Source organism: Ruditapes philippinarum, unplaced genomic scaffold (genome assembly GCF_026571515.1).
Source record: "Ruditapes philippinarum isolate M1 unplaced genomic scaffold, ASM2657151v2 ctg3579_1_1_1_1, whole genome shotgun sequence".
NCBI classification, from domain to species: Eukaryota; Metazoa; Mollusca; class Bivalvia; order Venerida; family Veneridae; genus Ruditapes; species Ruditapes philippinarum.
This window is the reverse complement of record NW_026854422.1, coordinates 44,056-63,739: the sequence shown is the minus strand read 5'-3', so window position 1 is coordinate 63,739 and position 19,684 is coordinate 44,056.

Genomic DNA, 19,684 nt, shown 5'->3' with positions numbered 1-19,684 from the left:
TTAATTTTAGACCACATTGGAATACAGGATGAAACGAACGTTTTTGGGTTGTATCACTAGTTACTTTCAACTATAATGTCAAAACAAAAACTCAAATCAAAGCATAAATTTATACCAAATTGTTCTTGGCAAAAATGTATGAAAATCATGATTTGGAGTTAACATAAAGTTATGTTTACCCGCCTATATTAAGCTTTAACAAACAACATGTCTCGAATGTTCCATTACAATTGAAGAATTTGCAGTAATTTACTATTGGTGTGTGTGAAAGAAATATTTCACATAGGTTATATCAAAGAACTCATTAGTACAAATGTGGAATAAATATAATTTCATTTCATGGTCAAAGAAATAAATAGTGAAAAAAAATAATTTGAAAAGAATTGAACGTATTTCAATTTAATTAAGTTAAAAACAAAGTGAAAATTGGTATTCTCCGTGAATATTCAGTGTTGCATGACATTGAAATAACGCAGCATTTGTGCAGAATCATCGCTGGACATATACACAACTATGGCCCAAAAGTACTTGGACCAAAATACTTAAAAATAAATCAAATTTTAAGCAACGTATACATGCATAAGGCTGCTATGGCATTTGTTGATATCTTCTTACAGTTATAAATACTCATTTGTCACACCGAATAATCTTTTGCTTTTTATTCTGTGTTGGTAATGGTAATTGGTATGACTATAGTGAATTAGTATTTTCGATGGAAATCAAAATACTATTTTGTTAATTGTCTCAGTTACGTTTTGTCTGCTTATGTCAGTGTTATGCGACACAATAACTTTTACTGATTGTCAACACCAATAATGTGATAAAATAATATACTGACAAATAAAAATTGCTGCATTTAATACACTACCAAGATCGTCAATCTAGTGAATTTTCAATAAAAAAACAAATACTTTTCAGAACAAAACAAAAATCCTAAATATGCTTTTTTAAAATAATAGTTTACTCAATTTAACTGACAAGAAAATATATTGGTTCATTTACTCACATTGGTGATCGTTTTAGCCATTGTTTCTTCCACGAAAAAGAGTTATAGTACTAGAATGGGAAAATGGCTTTCAATACAAACAAAATGTTATTTGTAAAGGAATTGTTACTATTTTATTTTCTATTTTTCAACGAGTTGAGAAATAAATAAGAGCGAATAATCAATTAAAACGGTGATATTTATTTTTATTTCATAATAGATTGATGACAGATATGTAGGTCTATTACAGTTAGTATAAAGTCTATAAATGAAATAACTTTGAAATGCTTTTTGCACAAAAAGGATATAGAGTTCTTACGAATATTTCAAGAATAAGAATGATGTAAACGTGCGTTTCTTCTTTATTAAAATTGTTTTTACATAACAAATACCATAACTTTGTTTTCTGCCTTCAGATCCTTGTTATATGATTATGCCAATTGGGCTTGGACTGTTTTCTTTTACCATGCTGGAAATTATATTGATATATATACATTGTACTATCAAACCTTATCAGAGTTAACTCTTTTTAAGTAAATAATGATATGAAACATATTATTCATCTAATGACCAATAAACACACACTTGTTAAATATATTTACATTATCGAATTTATAGATAAAATAACAAAGACAATACAAATTCCTTGTCAGCGAACCAAATTTAAACATCAAAAGATAATGTTAATAATATGATAGTCAAAGAAGAGAGCATCAGTCTGTATTCTTTTGAATTGATTGTATTGATTGAAATACATCGTAAAATCAGATCTTTTTAACTCTCATGACATTAGAAAATAGATTGAGTTCTAAAGTACGCTTTTAAATTCAATTTGTAATAACATAACCATGAAATCTTCAAAGCACCCATATGCCATATATTGAATGCCTTACATAATGAAAAAGATAAAATCGTACAAAGTTTCTTTGGCAAATTTTGCTCTTGTAATTTTGTATAAATATCGTATACATGAACACGCACGTTCTCGTGTAACGTCTAGTTACGATAATACAAATTTATACCCCCTTTTTAATACAGTAAATTATAAGTATGAACATTTATTCATTGTTAGTTTTGTTGTTGTTGTTGCTTTATTGTTGTTGTTTTTGGAATTTTGCATTAAAGGTTCCATGACTACCGTCGGTGCTATGGGGCGTGGACGTTACATTACATTTTCCAGTACTGTCCATGAACAGGTTCAACAAAACCAAACCTGAACAATTTTTAATTTTGCTATTTTTGGCGTTCTTAAGGGATTCTGTTTTCTCTCTATATTAGCATTCAATAATGATAAAGTAGTGATTAAGAATGCAAATTCGTTTAACATCTGTGGATGTTTTGAAATTCAATTTTTCACCATATTCATGTTCAAATGTTGAATTCTGCTAAAGTCAGGGCTAAGAGGCATTTTCAGTTTTGTCGTTACGGGGGCGCTTTAGGGATTCTGTGTTTCTCTATTTTAATAAACTATTGTGCAAACTATCATGCAGAACTATAAACTTTACAAAAGCTACCTAGATAGTTTCATCATATTATTGTAAGATTTTATAACATTTTCATTTTATTTTGTACAGTACGTTTACACCGTATATACCCAGTAAGGCAGAAGTGTGAAGGTAACGCAGGAATTCTGTAATAGTAGCACATTATCTTTTCAAATCATCGGCCGACATAAGGAACATGTAAGACATAACTGGACTTACACGGCGGTTTATATCTTCGTTTTTGAAATTCTAAACACTGTCAAGATTTAGGTTTCGAAAATTGCTGAATTGTTATTGAAATATGTTTAACTATCAACAAAAACATTAAAAGTTTCACATATAATTATTGTAGCATTATTACTTACACCATGAATAAACAAACAGAGTTTTTACAATTCACCAATTCTTTTGCGTACTTTGTTTGTTTCATTTTTTTTCCTTTTGTCTCGTATGCCCATTTCAGCACTTTTTTGTCAGACCTCGGCGGTTGATCAACCTCACCAGCTTTTCTGCTTTAATTAAAAGTTGTAAATCTATTCTGTGTCAGTGGTGAGGGACAGATGACGACGTCTTGAAAAATTTTCTAACCGCACGAGGATCGAGCCATGGTCCCTTTGATTACAAATCTAGTGTTCTCTGTATTGGTCCGTTAAAATACGATCGCGTTTCAACACAAGATGAAGTCTTGCAATCTATTACGTGATAGTGTAAATTATCGTCTTATTAATTTTTTCTATAAATGAATATTTTCTGATGTATCATCCTGTAATAGCTTCCTCAGTTTCATATGGCGATGATCATTTGTTTGTTTGTTTGTTTGTTTCATTTTACGCCTTTTTCAACAGTATTTCAGTCATATAGGCGGGTAGTTTCCTAACCATCGTTCCTGGAGAGTTACACCAGTACTAGACAACCTTCCTCCGCGCTAAACTACCAAAGCATCTCCCGGGGATCGAACCCACGCCAGAGAGGTACCTGGATTAGAAGTCATCGACTCTAACCCCTCGACCACGGAGGCGGTACCGATGATCATTTAAATTAAGTATGCATCGTTTACTTTATCTGCTACTATGTTGTAAAGGTGAGGTTTTGTAATAGGTGCATACACACATATCCTGAATACATGTTGCGATCAAACAACTTCAAACATTTTGAAGACTAAATTAACATTCTTACCTTTCCCACAACATTAATGCAAACCGTTGTACATAACGTTCAGTAATTTTCAATTTTACAGGTCACTGAAATAGTTCCAAACTGTTCTGGCCTTTCCCACAATATTACTGCACACAGTTGTACATACGTTTCAGTAACTTATATTTTTACAGATCACAGCAATAGTTCTAAACGAAGTCAGTTCAAATAATAAATTATTTTCGATTCAGCATAGAAACGGCATCAGTATAGAACAGTTATTCCAAAATAAGGAAAAAAAAGAGAAAATACCCAGGACTTGTACATTGTAATTCTGTTAAATTCTGCATTTCAAATTTTGTTAAAATAAATGGATCCAAAACGTACCATAAAGCATTTTCATTTGTTTGTTAAGCATAGTTTAGATATTATATTTGCACTGCAAAAATAGAACAGAACAGAACAGAACAGAAATTTTATTTGAATCTAACTTGAACATTTACATACAACAAATTTTACATGCACATAGTAATAATGTAAATATCATACTATAAACATGCAAACAACTTTACATATTTCATCAGATCATAACAAAGAATTTAATTCATTTGTTCTTAATTTAAAAGCATTTCTGCAAAACAGAGCCAATTTGTTTAAGACCTTTACATTTGTAAAGATAATAGATAAAATATGAAGATTCATTGTTGTTAAATAAAACATATAAAATTTTACTTCTTTTTCCAATGAAAGTAATATCAGTTGTTTTTTTGCTTTTTTGTTGTATTTTGTTGTTGTTTTTTTCCCTTTTCTTGTGTTTTGTTGTTGTTGTTTTTTTGTGGGTTTTTTTTTTGGGGGGGGGTTAATTTGGGGTGCGTTTTTGTTGTTGTTGTTGTTGTTGTTGTTGTGTTTTATATTTTTAATATGAGTATAAAGTTATTGCAACCAAAACATGCTAGGTAACAATTTCTGAACTCATTGATAATAAAGCGGAACCATCATTAAAGTTAAACTTATTTTTAAAAGTATCAAAGACAATGATAATAATTTATTTTCATGAATTTATTTGCTTTTATAGTTATCGTTTTTTTTTTTTTCAATATTAAATTAAATTTATAAAGTAATATATGCACTTATTTTTCTTCCTAAAAAGTGTGAACCACTCTTGTCATAAAACATTTCAAATGCATCACCTCTGAAATTTATTAAATTAATAGTGCATATATATTATGCTTACGTTTTTTTTAAGAAAAAAACTTTAAATATCATAACCAATATCTTATCATAGCTAACCTTTCCCACAACATAACAGTGTACCTTCTGACACTACTACAAATGTACTAATAATTTACAGTTCATTCAACTCTATTTAAAAAGAATGATTGATAAAAATATAACCAAATACTCCTACGAATGACATTGCAGGTAAAATGGATTACGAATGCCTCACTCTTAATAAAATAACTTGATTAATTAAACATGTGCAGTGTTCAATAGAATGTGTGATTTTTTGGGGACTGTTTTTATCATATCGTTTTCAGGTACTGCATGTAACACCTGCAATGGTTCAATTAAAATAAACCCTATACAGTTGTATAGCCTAAAATAACGAAAGGGTGTGTGTACAGATGCTCTACATATCTCTATGTTTCATTTATCCTAGTCATTCAATGTGCAAATAATTCGCGTCATAAATATTTTACATTGGTACAGGTTATATGTTAGAGTGAAATAAAGGATAAATGAAAGAACATGACATTCAAACTATAAATGACGTATATCCTCAAATAATTTCTATTACTTAGATGGTCTAATAGAAGCAAATAATTGCATTTTAGTTCGTTTTTAATGGTATGATAATGATCAGATAAATTAAGGGTATTTATTTTTGTCTATTTTTTTAAACTGTAGTAGAGCTACACTCGTGCGATAAATTATTTGGCTCAAATAAACTGAACACTTTGCCTCATATCTGTACATTCCAGTCATGTGACTTTATGTACAATAAATAAATCAAAACATGATATTAACCTCAACAACTTCAAACGGTTTGACATAGTGTTAAACAATTTAACCGTTCGCTAAAAATGTAAAAAGCTTTTGATATTGGTGAAGTAAAAATATAGACAGTATATAAATTGTGTCGCATTCAAGTGAATAGTTGATATATTTGTAAAACTAGACGAAATACGGCCAACATATTAATTTGCAATTAAAAAGCACAAGTTCATTTGACATAATGATATCAAAAACAAATATATTTTGCCTTGCTTAAGAATGAATAGAAACATTTATATAACACGAGGTTTCGGAAAGAAAATATTTAAACTGTATGAACCGATCTTTGGAATTTTATTGATCATAACAGAATACAAAAAAAAAACATGAAAACTCACACAATATTTAGAAAATACAAGTTTAGAATGAGTACTTACTCAAATATATTTCTATATAAACAGCAATATGCATTCATTTTGTAATACATAAGGTAACACTTATCAATTTCTTATCAAAAGACTTGTGTCCCGTTTTTCAAAAAACAAATGTAAATATTGAAATATTTTTTAAATAGGCTATACAGTTTACCAAAAGTACATCTATCAAAAGTGCCACTTTTAGTCCTGTTAATTCCAATTCAATCTTATTAGATGGGCCCAGTTGTCAGTTGCGTTATCAATAGATCATTTTTAGCGTTTAGCATTTTGTTAAAGGATTAATTCTCAAATTCAGATTATTTTTCTGGTTTGTTTATTTGTTTGTTCGTTGTTTGTTTTATTATTATTAATATTATTATTATTATTATTATTATTATTATTATTATTATTATTATTATCAATGCTGTAAATCACTGAGCTATAAACTGAAAATTAAGTGAGCATAATGTTATTACATGAAGAAAAATACTATACATTGTTATGGAGAAGGCTTCAGTGATACTTCTTTTAGGAGATTCAGCTTTAAAAGTAAATTGTCATACAGTTATCTTGTAACATAAAACCCTTCTTCCTATAGTTTTGTTTCCGATCCTAAGAAAAATATAATTCCCACATGTTAAATTATGTCGATTGAATACTGCTAAACACTGCAATATGTAAAATAATCTAAAGAGTTGTGTTTTTCCATATACTAAGTCAAAACCTTTTCAATGCGCTCTTTGTGATAACATTTTCATTACTTTAGAAAAATCATGACATTTTTCAATTTCAAAGAAGACGATATTGAAAACGTTTCCCCGTTTAAAAGGCACATTTTGTCATAACATCTCCTCGAAATTGAATAACATTAAGGTGTCGTATTATTAACAAGGTGTTACTTATTCACAAATCAAATACTGCATACAAAATAACTGAATAACATTAACCTTTTGATATACCGCTCGTAACTCAATTAATTTATAATCAAAAGGTATAAGATCAAACATGTTTTAAACTACATTTATTTCATTTTTTATTCACTCCTTCACAGGATCATATAAAAATATATTTCTTTTTAGTAATTTTTTGTGATATACAATGATATATTTATATATTTATGTTCTTCGCTATATCAAAAACGTACTGACGATCAAACAAACAAAACGTTCTGTCACTTAATCTAAAGCACATAGATTCCGTTTAGAATATGCGACAAACAATACACGACTACCTCTTATCCTTTTAATGCTTATAAAACCTTCAGTTTTTCCTACATAGCTTGCCAATCGTGTCAATACATGTTCACATTTATAACATTTTTAACAAAATGCTAAAATATTTACATTTTTTTTGCTAAAATCTGATACATTTTGTGTAGCACTTTGCGAACAATCAATTTCGTAGTTATGTTACATTGCATATAAAAATACTAGCAATGTCAACAAGTACTGAAAGTCATATAAAACCGTAGGTTTGTAATTGTGTAAAAGGTTACTCAACGATTGGTCACAGTATTGTAATAATTCATTGGGAGATATGTAACTTTTAGAGGCATAAATTTACAAAATGGTGCATTTCAATAGCCAAAACATATGCTAATTTTTTTAATGCTTTGATATCCCACAGAGTTTAAAGTCGACATGACTAAATGATTTTCATCCCCAAAGTCATAATTTAAATACGTCTTCTTTAAATGAAGGAACACGGTTAAGTTAATGCAATTTTTGTATCAATCCATAATCAGTCATGTTAATATTCAATTTCTGTTAAAACTACAATGACGTCATGAAATCTGCGATGGTCAACTTTGATCTCATTCAAGATAACATAACCATGACTTATAAAACAGTTGCCGTGAACAAAGACAACATTTTCATCCTGCAAAGATCTGTTGCATATCTGATCAAATATATTTTCATTTTGTCATAAAACCATATTTTAATTTGCTTTATTATTAAATGGAATTTTTATAAATTATAAACAACATTCACAACATATTAGAAAGCCTTTTTGGTTGCAAAACATTGGCAATGTATCGCAAGAAGCATGTTTTTTGTTGTTGTTTTTTTTTCATATTTTGCTTTAGTGTCTGTGTGGTAAGTTTTACATTTTAAAAGTGCAAAAATTCTATGATGAATTTCGAATTGTTTGCATTTTCGTTTTAGTTCTACAATCATTGCTCATAATAGTTAAAATTGAGCAAAGTACAAATATAAGACACAAGATACAATTTGTAAGGTAATTTTATGTTTTTGTTTTCATTGTTTTGCCCATTTTATGTTAAAGGTGTATTTCACAATTAGACAATACTGTTTTTGCTTAAATTCCAAATCATGCAAAGTTAAATCAAAATCCAATATGTAGTTTTCATATTCCCCTTAAGTCTTATAGTATATGTCAACTGTCGTGACGTTTTTAAGGGTCACTGCAAAATTGAATAACGGGCAGTATGGTCAATAACGTTTAACATTATTTCTTGTAATATAAAATATATCAAGATAAGCCATAGAAAAAAGGAAACATTTTAGACATGATAAAATTCAAAAATATCAATAAACGTTTTTTATATCCCATGGATTTCAAAGCCGAGAAGTCGAACATAGTTTTTATCCCAGTAATTACAACACTGTCACGTTTAGCTGAATTAGAAGATTATGGTTAAATAATTGTAATTTTAATACAACATTCGGAATAAAGAACATTGAAAAGACCAGTTTGTTTAAATTACTACGCTGAAACTATCTTTTAAAAAGGATTTATTAATTGATTTTGAATTTTTAGTGTATATGCAATGCTGCATTATTCCAGGTATTTTATGTCTATTTATTTCTAATATCTATAACTTATGCAATCTCACAAGTGGTGACTTGGAGTCTCACATTTTTACTATTATTTTGCTTTACTTTTCACAATAATTTGAAAAAAAAAGAAATTTTAATTTTTTATAGATCAAGAACCTGTCTTATAATTGTCTTAACACGTTAATACTTTTTCGAATGCAGAGTCAGGGTGCAGAAAATGAAAATTAACTTACTTAAAGATTGTTTTGATCTTCTGAAAGAAATAGCAAATATATAATTGCAACACCTCTGTAACTCTACTATTCGGAATATATATCTTAATTATCAAAGTTTTTATGTCTTAGAATAGAAGCTAAATGTCAGCATAAAACTCAATGTGTTGCAGAACGAGGGCATATAAACAATGTAAAGAAAAGGAAATTTTGTTTCAATAAAGTCGTGTGATTTTTTTTTTAATCTGTGAGGTATGACCTTTCATTTAGATCACGGACTCCATCGCGTTTAAATTAAGATCAATTGCTATCTATTGACTGGTTTTCAAAGGCCATTGTATGACTGTGTCTAGTATGTGAAATTTAATAATCATTTTGCAGGATGTTTAATTTCCATTAATGTATAGATATATTATTTTTCACATTATACAGTTTACTGTAAACATTTTAACGGAAATACATTATCTTTCCGTTTGATATACTGCTTACAAGTGAATCAATTTATAACTAAACTCCATCAAACAACTTCAACGAGACTGTAACAAATTTATTCACTCGCAATCGGAGGGAATTTTTTTTTAAAAAAAACTTATTTCCTTTAACAATTTTACGTGCAGAGTTTAATAGATAATGATAAATGATGATAAAAAGTGTAACACGTTCCGGTCTTTGGATCCAGAAAAACAGCGTTATAGAAAACATTGCATTTAATGTAAATTGTGCGGATTTTCGCTTTTCTTTCTTCATTTTTTCCATATTTTTTTCGGTTACTATAAACAAACAATTTTGCCGTGATTTGTACTACAACCTGATGAATCTTGATATTCTGATATTGAAAATGTTATGTGGAAAGACAAAATTGATATCATTGTTATTAGATTAACATCCCTCGCCGGTAATATTATATTTCAATACCCAACAATTACCGTAAGGTATACGGCGATTATTTACCAAATCAAACTATTTGAGTCTCCCAAATGTGGAGAAATTGACAATTTTAATGACGTTAAACATGACTGTTAAACTGTGGCGTCATTTTAATATCGACTTATAACTTTGACATCACAACATCTGATTAAACTCGCTTGTGGATATCTAATTATAATCACTGACTTAATATTATAAGCCATAACGGGTTATTAAAATACAACCAACTAGGATTACTTTCATCAATGTTTAAAATTAAGAAAATATTTCTCAGCATGTTCCTACTTACTTTTAAATATGAATTTAATACCATGGCATTTTGGTTATGTTCTTTTTTATCATTTATAATCAACAGTCTCAAAGTCTCTAAATATTGCTTTCAATGTGATTTGTTTCAAAATTGCAATTTATTTCACAAATAAGAAAAATTATACCTGTATTCTTAAGATCGTTAGTTACACCATGTTATATATAATATGTATTTTCTAAAAGAAAACCTCTTTATCCTTGATCAGTTGCAAATAGTTACCCTCCTGTGTCAACTTATATTAAGTATAAAATATGTACTATAATCAATTTCCAAGGAAATATTAAAGATCATAGGAAAAGGTTATGTTTGAGAAATTTCAAGCGTATTCACCGACGACCTTTCGTACTAAATATATAAGTATATAAGTATACATGTACCCATTATAATTATATGACAAAAACAATATGTATATATATTTTTGATAAAATAGCAAATGGTGCTGACAATTATCATGTAAAAAATAGTGTCTTTTTTAATTAGATCTTCAAAGCATTTACATGGCATATATTGAATGCTTTAAATTTTGTAAAATACATGCTGTTTGTTTTGTTTGAAAAGTGCGTGAACATTTTAGTTACACTAACACAAGTTTTTGTTTGAGGTATAAAATACATAATTTTAATTCTTCCTGAATGTTTAGTTTCTTCCCTCTTACATCTTTATACGAAATTACAAATATTAAACACTTGTACATAATGTGTTTTAGCATTTACATCATGTAATATTTTAATCCTAAATGTAGTGAATTGAATCACTCAAAATAATTTAGACAGATTCTAAGGTAGGTATCAGTCTCAGAATTTGTTTATTTATTTTTACTTTTCCTATATGTCGGTTATATATCAGATTCCTAAATTGTCAGTACAAATTCACTATTTACATAGAATTATAGAAAATTTCAAAGTAGGAACAAATATTTGTTGTAATGAAAAGTTGTATATCATTAAAATTTTGTGAAAACACACATATTTGCCTATTAACTTACGAGCAAATCTTTGGTTTCGTACTTTTGACGTTGGTACAATTTTAAATGTTAGAGTTAAATAAACATTATTCATAAAATAAATGGCTTTATGTTCAAATTAAATATTGCTATTATTTAGAAGGTCAAGTAGAAGGAATTTATTGCGTTTTAGTTCGATTTTAATGGTATGCAAATGATATGAATAAGTCTAATGGTGAAGCTACTTTCATGCAATAAATCATTTTGCAAAAAAACCTAAACCATCTGCCTCATCTCTGTAAATTTTTCAGTCACGTGACTTTATGAAAATCAAAACATGAAATTTACCTTAACAAATTTCAAACGCTTTGACATCCAAATTAGTGTAAAACATTTTAACCGTTCGCTAAAACATGTAAAAAGCTTTAGATAATGATGATTTTAAAAAATAAACAGTAAATAAATTTTGTGACATTCGAAATAATTAGCTGATACCCTTTGTTAACTAGATGAAATAAGGGTATCAAATAAATTTGCAATTAAAACAACAGAAGTTCATTTGGCTTACTCACTTAAAAGAATTCAAATATTTTGTATTGCAGAAACATTATTATAACACGATGTTTCAGAACGGAAAAAGTAAAATTTATTAAACTATAAATATGAACACATTTTCCGACTTTATTTATCATAACAGAATACGAAAATAACATGAAAACTCACTCAATATTTAGAAAATACTAGTTAAAATTTCATTTCTTACTGGCTCTAATTTCTCTCTAAACAGCAAAATGCATTCATTTTATTAAACAAAATGTGAAATTTTATAAATTTCTTAATTTAAAAGAATTATCTCAAGTTTTTAAGAAAACACGATTTTCACCTTTTGATAGTATTTAAATATGTTTAAAACAGATTTACATAATTTACAGTTTGCCAAAAATACTTCTATCAACAGTGGCACTTTCTGTCATTTTATTTCCAATTCAGGCTAACTTGATGGGTCCAATTGACAGAATTCAGCAATTAGTAAACAGGAACCTAGCACAGATTCTAATATTCAATATTTTTTCTCTTCGTGTATTTTTTTTATTATAATTATTATTATTATTGTTTCTTTGTTTGTTGTTTGTTTCTTTGGGTTTTTTTTTTTCTTGTTTGTTTGTTAATTTTCTGTTTTTAATTGAATTGTTTTATCTTTTTTAATTTAGCATAAAAATGATAATAATAATAATTATATCACAAAAAATAGCTACATAAAAATATCTTCTTATATGATTAAACGTACCATGTTAATATAACACGTGTACTCTCCCGTGAGAGATTTAATCAAAAATGAAATTAATGTATTTCAAATCATGTTTGATCTTATACAATTTGATTAAAAATCAATCAAGTTACGAGTAGTATATCAAAATGGTAATGTTATTCAGTTATTTTGTATGCAGTATTTGTGAATATATATTACCTTGTAACTAATAAGGCACCACTAGGTCATTCAATTTCACAGAGATGTTACGACAAAATATGCCTTTTGAACGGGAACGTGATTTTCAATTTCGTGTCATTAGAATCTGAAAAAGGTGGGATTTTTCTAAAGGTATGAAAATGTTATCACAAAGAGTGCATTGAAAAGGCTTTGACTTTGACTGAGTCTATAAAAAATTCACAACTCTTTAAATGTTTTATATCACAGTGTTTAGCAGTATTCAATCGTCAGTATTTTACATGTGGGAATGTTTTTTCTTTTTTCTTAGGATTGGACGAAGAAGACTTTTGTTTTACAAGATAACATTATAAAGCTTAAAGCTGAAAATTGAAGAAATATCACTGAAGTTTACTCGATAACAATATATAGATTTTTCTTTATGTAAAATCATAAAGCTCAATTGATTAATTAATTTTCAATTTATAGCTCAATGACATAAAACGCCAATAACAAAGCAATGATTATAATAATAATAATGATAAGAAATAATAAAATTAAATGATAATAATAATGATAATTATAATAATAAGGATAATAATAATGATAATTATAATAATAGTGTCCTGTCATTATAATTAGTTAACGTAATCTAAACAACAATATTTCCGTTTATTATAAGTTTCTGAGATATCCGACAAACAATATACGTAGTGAACAGGGTACCTTCTACCCTTTTAATGTTTATAAATATAAAATGTTGGTTTACACATTTATTTTCCTACATATCTTGCCAATACATAATATGTCAATACATATACACGTTTATAATATTTTTAACAAAATGCTAAAATATTACAATTTTTCCTGAACCCTGGTGCATTTGTAGAAGCAGTTTCTCTGTAACAACCAATTTCAAATGGATTTGACATTGCTATAAAATAGCGTCGTCAATAAGTACTGAAAGTCATATAAAACCTTAAGTTTGTAATTGTGTTAAGATTGGTAATATGTTATTATTTTATGGGCATAAATTTACAAAATGATACAATTCAATAGCCAAAACATATGCTTAATAATGTCGTTATATTCTCAGTAAACAAAACATGTAACATTTAATTAAAGAATAAATCTTTGTGAAAAATGTATCTTTTACAATATAATTATATCATATAATAACAATTAATAAATGAATATAATGAAAAACAAAAAGGTCGACATGACGAAGTGGTTTTCATCCCCAAAGTCATAATTTAAATACGTCTTTTTTAAATGAAAGAACACGACTACGTAAATGCACTTTTTGTATCAATCAATACTTAGTCACGTTAATAATCAATTTGTATTAAAACTACCATGACGTCATGAAATCTGCGAAGGTCAACTTTAAAATGATTTTTTGAAATCTCATTCCAGATAACGTAACCATAACTAAGTTTTATTAAAAAGTTGTCATTATCAAGGTCAACATAATCATCCTTCAAAGACCTGTCGCATGTCTGATCAAACATATTTTCATTTTCTCTTTCATAAAGTCATATATAACTTTGCTGTATTTCTCACGGAATATTGTAAAAAATATAAACAATATTCACAATATGTTTGACAACCTTTTTGGTAGTAAAAACATGATCAATATATTGCAAGTAGAATGCATTGTTTTTTCTTATTTTGTTTTCGTAGCTGTGCGGTTGATTCCTTTTGTCTAAACGTGCACAACTTTGAATCATGAATTTCTAAATGTTTGCAAAATTATTTTTCAATTCTTCTAGCATTGTTTATATACATCTATTCTAAATAGTAACAATTTTGCAAAAATTACTAATAAAAAAAGACACAAGATACAATTTGTATAGTTATTTTTTAGACATTGTATCCCCTTAATTACAACACTATCACGTTTTTTTAATGACAAAATTATGGTTACATAATTGTAATTTTAATACAACATTCAGAATAAAGAACATGGGAAAGACAGTTATTCAAAAAAGATTTCGTTGAGACTATGTGACCAAAAGGATTTATTCAATGCTTTTGAATCAAAGTTATTGTCCTTAGTTAATATGCAATGCTGTATTAGTTTAGGCTTTAATGTTATAATTCATTACATATTTCTAATACCTATAATTCATGCAATCGATTAATTTTTTATGTAAAATTGCATTTTTTCTAGTTTTGCTTAACTTTTCACACACATTTGAAAAATGATGTAATCAAAACAACCTTAATTCTTTTTATAGATCAAGATCTGGTCTATTAATTGGCTCACTTTTTCTAAAGTTATCTTTTTTCTTCTACAATATATTTTGTAAATATTATAAAAACATCACATTTTTCACTAGGCAAGTGTACGTAAAATATATGTATGAAATATAAAAAGGAATAAAACATAAACAATGTGCATTTACGTATTTTTTCCTTGTATGCTACGAAATAATTTTTACTTCATGTTTCGAAAACAAACAACTATTAAACAGACTAGGATAGGTTTATTCAGCACTGAAATTAGTTCATATCAAGTAAATTGAGCTAGTAATGAAACAATCATTATGTCTTTTCAGATTAAAATGACATTGATTTTGATCTCATGAAACGAATATAAATAAGATGTAATTGCAACAGTTCTGTAGCTCGACTGATAACATGGATACTGACTTTTCTTTTGGATCACGGACTCCATCGAGTTTAAATTAAGATCAATTTCCAGTTATTGACTGGTTTTCAAAGGCCAGTTTTAGATTGCGTCTAGTATGTGAAATTAAACAATTATCATCAATTTTCATTCATGTATAGAATATATTCATATAATACTGTAAACTTTTTAACGGAAATACATTCTCTTTCCGTTTGATATACTGCTTACAAGTCAATCAAATTGATAACTAAACTACATAGAATCAAACAACTTTCAACAAGACTGTAATACATTTATTCATTGGCATTGGAGAGAACTAAAGAAATAACTCATTCCCTTAAACACTTTTACATGCAGAGTTTAATAGAAAACGTTAAATTAAATGATGACAAGTTAAATATTGATGCTGCACATCAAAAACGCCGCCAAATGATGTGTTGAAAATCGTTCTCTATTACAGTTGAATACCCGAAGCACAAATCAATTTCTTCTCCATGTTCTTGGTATGTGCTCGTTGTTTAATGATAAAGTTGCAATTTTGTGAAAAGTAGAACCTAATGCATAAATTCACAAAGTTATGCCATGTCTGAAATTATTAAATGTTTGTCTATAACGACAATGATTGAAACGTCTGGTCGCAGCAAAATGAATTAGATAACAAGTTAAGTTGAAATGATTGGTATACTTAAAATAAATTCAAGAAAATATGTGCTGAGAATATATCCATTTAATTATTGGTACGAATTCCATAATGTTCGAATGATTTTGATGACGAAATGTTCTGCAGTGATCGCCCTTTACTGGCTGTAGCGTTACGAGTTAATGGTTGCGGGAGAACCGCCTTTCTGATAGTGGGCATGGTTAAGGCTGTGTGACACGTAATATTTAATAATTTGACAAGTGATATTGATCAAAGTTGTCCAGGTTCCTTTCTGCCCCGTCAACAAAGACTAAATGCTAACATTCGGAGCATCATATTAATATTTGAATAGACACAATTTTGCCGTGATTTAAATAGCAAAGTAATGAGTCTTGCTTTGCCATATGCGAAATGTTATTTAGAATTTTTTTTTAAACTAAATGTAATGCTGAAAACAAAAATATAATCATTGTTATAAGAGTAACATTCTTCGCCTGTAATATTATATTTCAATTTCCAACAATTACCGTAAGGTATTCGGCATATTTATTTACCAAGTCATATTTGAGTCTCCTAAATGCTGTGAAACAGTCAATTTAAAAGACGTTTCAGAAGACTGTTATACTCTTATGTAATTTTTATACCGACTTATAATTTTGAACATCACAACATCTGATTACATTCGCTTGTGGATACTTATCGTGTTATTCACTGAGCTGAAATTATAAGCCGTTAAGGGTCAGTGGAATTCAATTGCCTAGAATTATCTTCATCACTATTTATAATTGAAAAAAACATCTAAAAAAACTAAAAACTATTTCTCAGCATGTTCCCACTTACTTTTCAATATTAATTCGTTTAAGTACCATCGTGTTTTGGTTATGATTTTTTATTATTTATAATAAACAGTCTCAAAGTCTCTAAATATTGCTTTCAATAATGAGTTGGTTTTTTTTAAATGTAAATTATTTCACTTATGCAATCAGTTACACCATGTTGTTTAATATTTTTTTCTAAAACAAAACCTCTTTATCCTTGGTCCGGTGCAGATATTGACCCTCTTAATATAAGTCAACTAATATTTTATATAATGTATTATTAACAAATAAAAAGTGTGTTTTCTGTTAAGATCTTTAAGCATTTGTATTGTATATATTGAATGTTTTGAACGTTTTAAATTGCGTAAAATACATTCTGTGTAATTTCGTTTGAAAACGCATACATTTTAAGTACTGTATACAAACACATTTTTCATTTGAAGTCTAATAGACATAAATGTGAATTTATCATCCATTTCTAATTTCTTCTCTTTTATCACACAAAATAAGAAATATTAAAAACTTTAAAATTTAATATGCTTTTATTAGTATTTATATCATGTAACATTTTAATCATACAAGTATCGATTTGAATAATTAAATAAATAATTAAAACATTTTTTACTTTATCAGGATCAGAGTTACATGTATTGATACTTGTTTATTTATTTTTACGTTTCCTTTATGTCAGTTATATATCAGATTCCGTAACTTTCAGTATATATTCACTGTTGACCACCAAAGAAAATTTCAAAAAAGCAACATATATATATTGAAATGAAAAGCTGTATATCATGTGTGAATGCCCATGATTTTATAAATGCATTCTTTTTTATCAAATACTGTTTTAAGTATTCAATATAATTATTAAGTGATATGCATATTTTATATAGACTTGAAAAATATCTAATCAAAGCAGTTGAAGAAAGAAAGACTCTCTTAAATACAAATAGTTAATTAAAATACTTAACTTAAATACTGTGTCATATGAAATAACAATTACCAAGTTTGACATTTTCGTTATTATAATTGTATATGAATAGTTAGAGATAGCAAAGCCGAATCTCTCAAATCTATCGAAAATATATAGGCTTTGTATTTATCTTCGATACATTGATTCAGTATTGTGTATGCTCTCATTACATACTTTTATACATGCATGTAAAATATTATTATTTAATCAATATGCTGTTCGCATGCGATTTATTAATAAACTTATGTTAAAATAACAAAATGAATAGATGGTTTATAATCTAATCAATTAAAGAGACCGGTTTAATAAAACGCAATTAAACAATAACATCACTGTTTGGAGTTCAGATGCGCATCATTATATCACTCGGGCTACGCCCTCGTGATATAATTCCTCGCGTCCGAACTCCAAACAGTGATGTTGTCAAGCGATAAAATCACTGGTTTGGACATATTATTTCGATTCTAACACGACATCAACAAATAAATGTTGCCGTACTTGATAGTTAAGCAAAATTGCGCCTGATTTGTTTCCGTACTTATTTTCAGCGCGTTGGATATTTAGTGGTTACGTCACGTGTATAATGATTACGTCACATGTCCAAATATAGAACGTCAAACTGTGCATCTGTTGCACAATAACACACACTTTCTGTTCTTCTATGTTCAATAGGGAAAAATGCGGGTCGTGTTAGACTTATATTTAGTTTATTTATTACCCTTATACCCGTATAAGTCATGTCGATACAATTATTTCACTTTATTTATTAAAAAGGAATTGTAAACATTTCCTTTTATAATCTGTTTTTGAGCTATCAAACATATAAAACAAGTGGTGAATAATGAATCCACTTCCCTTTAGTGTTATAAAAAGCTTTACAGTCCTTAATATATCAATACAATTTTCACTCATATCAACGCAATACGCTTTTGTGATATTTCTATTTTATTGACATCTGTTACATTTTTATTAGTTGTTTCTCCAAAACGGTTTAACATCACAACATAATTAACATATTTGTTGAGAACTATTGGAGTTTTAATTAAATAAAATTTAAGTTTGTGATTTTGGCAAAGGTTACTCAACATTTGGTCACAGTGATGTTTAAATTTATTGAAACATATGAAATCATTTTATATGCAAAATGTTGTCAAATGATGTAATTCAAAAAGCCAAAACAGATGCTCAATAATAGTCTGATATCCTGTGGAGTTAAATCTCACATGACGAAGTGATTTTGATCCCCGAAATTATAATTTAATACATCTTCTTTGAATAAATGGTTGCATTTATTTCAATACAAATTTTGATATAAAAGCATACTTAGGTACGTTTAAATTCATGCCAAAGCACGTCAAAATAAACGAAAACTACTGAGGACTCATGAAATCTTCAACTGTCATTTTAAGAAGGCTTTTGTGTCGCATTAAGGGAATATAACAACTTGTTAAATAAAGTTGTAGTTAACAAGGTCAATATTTTAATCATGCTAAGATCTCTTACTTATTTCATCAAACATGTTTTCATTTGAAGTAGTTTATTACCATATTTAAATTTGCTTTATAAAAATATTATTCATATAAGTTTTTACATCCCATGGGTTTCAAAGTCTACATGCCGAACACAAGCTTATCCTCGTAATTGTATAATTGACACGTTTAAGGTGAAGACAAGATATGGTTAAATAAATGAAATTTGAATATAACATTCAAAATCAAGAGCATTACAAAACATGTTGATCAACTTATCTGTCAAAAAGGCGTTATTTAAAGTTTTTTGAATGATTGAATGAATGCGTTCAGTGTAAATGCAGTGTTGTATTGGTAAAGTTTTTTTTTATTTTCTAAATTCATTATCCATATAACTCATGCTATCGCATAAGTATTTATTAAGAGTCGCAAATATATTTTTCTTTCATTTTTTATGGATGGATTTTACGTCGCACTAACACAGTATAGGACGATTTTTTAGCTTTACTGGTGATG